Genomic DNA, 2,210 nt, shown 5'->3' with positions numbered 1-2,210 from the left:
CAGGAAACTCAATGGGGTTTATACTTGAATTTCGCTGAGAAAACTTGTTGCTCAATGCATTTCCATCACCGCATTTCATTCCATAATTTCACCTCATAAAATAACGCATCAAGTTTTTGGCGTCGTTGCCTGGGACTTCGACAAATTAGTGTGCTAATGGTAATTTTTCTGATTTCTTTGCGGCTCTCAATCTCTGACAAATTATGAGCCGAAGATTGAGAAGACGTTCCGACGAAGACTAAGAGACAACTGCCAACAACAAGACAGAACCCCAAGAATGGCGAAACAACCGGAAGAAACGGCCGCAAATGCAAACAATATAATAGACAACCTCATCCTTCTGGCGAATGACCACAATAAACCCATTCGGGACTATGTGTCGCCCAACCTCTACGATTTCTCTCCAGAAATCATGAGGCCAGCATTAGACGGATTGAGGTATAAAATGAAATCGGTAATGCTGTAGATGATCCAGGCTGCTGGGCAGTTTGGAGGGAGGCATGGCGAATACCCACACGCCCACTTTCGGAGCTTCATAGAAATCTGCAACACTTTTGTGTTCCCGAATATATCCACCGAGGAATTTCGACTCATTTTATTCCCATTTTTCTTATGCGATTAAGCGAGAAAATGGGCATATTCTCTCGAACTGGGGGAGATAACTTCGTAGGAACAAGTGGTGGAAAAATTTATGAAGAAGTATTTCTCACCAACAGATAATGCTAGGAGAAGGAAAAATGAATTTTGAACAAGAAACTGACGAATCACTCAGCGATGCTTGGGCGAGGTTCAAGAGGCTGGTAAGAGACTGTCCACATAACTGCTTACCAGACTGCTTACAAATGGAGAACTTTTACCAAGGACTGAACCCTACTTCGCAGACCGCTGCCAATGCGGCAGCAGCTGGTGGTCTGCTTGACAAAACATATGAAGAGGCCAAAAATATACTGGATCGCATTTCCAAAAATCACGAGGATTGGTGAGAAAATGATCAAAGATGAAGCTCAGTTGAGCTCGGCAACGCTCTTGTCATCTATTTTTTAGCTTCACCGCAATTTGTTCCCAGCTTGAAATTTCGATATTTCAAATGAGACGTTGCTTGATTTAAACACTGATTTCGTTTTTTTCCTCAATGTTTGCTTCAACAAGCTCTCTAAGGAATGAGATTGTGGTGTTTTGCGAGGCTGCTCGCCTTGGTTATATTCGTTTGGGACCTTGAAAGCTTTGTTGAAAATCCGGTGGCACTTCCATTTTTGCGCACTAGTTGAAAGCTTTGTGTTGATTTTTCCCAACGTGAAATTTAGGGTGAGTTTCTCACCCGGGGTTATATTGTATCCGGAGTAGAGATTCATTCTTTATGACCATAATTAATTAGATTTTCTGGGTTTCTCCAATCGAATGGCATCTCCACAGAATGACACACTTCGGATCGTTGAGCAAGTTGTGTGACCTGCCCTTCTTCGCTCTCAGGCTGTTAATTAGCGATGCCTTGTATCAAACTCATCATCCGGGATCATTTGATTTTGAAGGGATGCATGGCCTCGTTGTTTATGTCATTTGTCTTTATTCTTAATTCTTGATCATTTTCTTCACCAATCTCTGATTTTAGGAAATGCCGATCCCAGTATATTTTTTGGCCTCTTCATATTTTTGTCAAGAGACCACCAGCTGCTGCCGTGGCGGGCATTGGGCAGCGGTCTGCGATGAGAGGTTCAGTCACTTGTAAAAAGTTCTTCCATTTGTAAGCAGTCTGGTAAGAGCAGTTATTGGGACGTCTCTTACCAGCCTCCTTTGACCTCGGCCCAAAGCATCGCTGAGCTTGATGTTCGTCAAGTTTCTTGTTCAAAATTCATTTTTCCTTCTCCTAGCATTATCTGTTGGTGAGAAAAAAAACTTCTTCAAAATTTTTTCCACCTACTTGTTTCCTACAGTTATCTCCCCAGTTCGAGAGAATATGCCCATTTTTCTGCTTATCGCATAAAAAAAAATGGAATAAAATGAGTCGAAATTTCCTCGGTGGATTATTATTCGGGACATCCACAAAATGTTGCAGATTCGTATGAAGCTCCGAAAGTGGGCGTGTGGGTAATTCGCCATGCCTCCCTCCAAACTGCCAGCAGCCTGGATCATCTAAGCATTACCGTTTCATTTTATACCTTCAATCCGTCTAATGCTGCCTCATGATTTCTGGAGAGAAACGTAGAGGTTGG

At 42.4% G+C, this 2,210-nt stretch overlaps 1 non-coding gene across 1 annotated transcript; it reads right to left on the bottom strand.

The window, feature by feature from the left end:
• Positions 1-719: 719 nt before the first annotated feature.
• On the bottom strand, positions 720-826 carry LOC120078883. Its single transcript, XR_005482160.1, has one exon. It is a non-coding gene; the product is annotated as a small nucleolar RNA R71 (small nucleolar RNA).
• Between the last annotated feature and the right edge of the window lie 1,384 nt (positions 827-2,210).

The sequence above is a fragment of the Benincasa hispida genome, chromosome 5 (assembly GCF_009727055.1).
Source record: "Benincasa hispida cultivar B227 chromosome 5, ASM972705v1, whole genome shotgun sequence".
Lineage (NCBI taxonomy): Eukaryota > Viridiplantae > Streptophyta > Magnoliopsida > Cucurbitales > Cucurbitaceae > Benincasa > Benincasa hispida.
The sequence above is the reverse complement of the archived record's forward strand: the minus strand, read 5'-3'. Positions and strand labels throughout refer to the sequence as shown.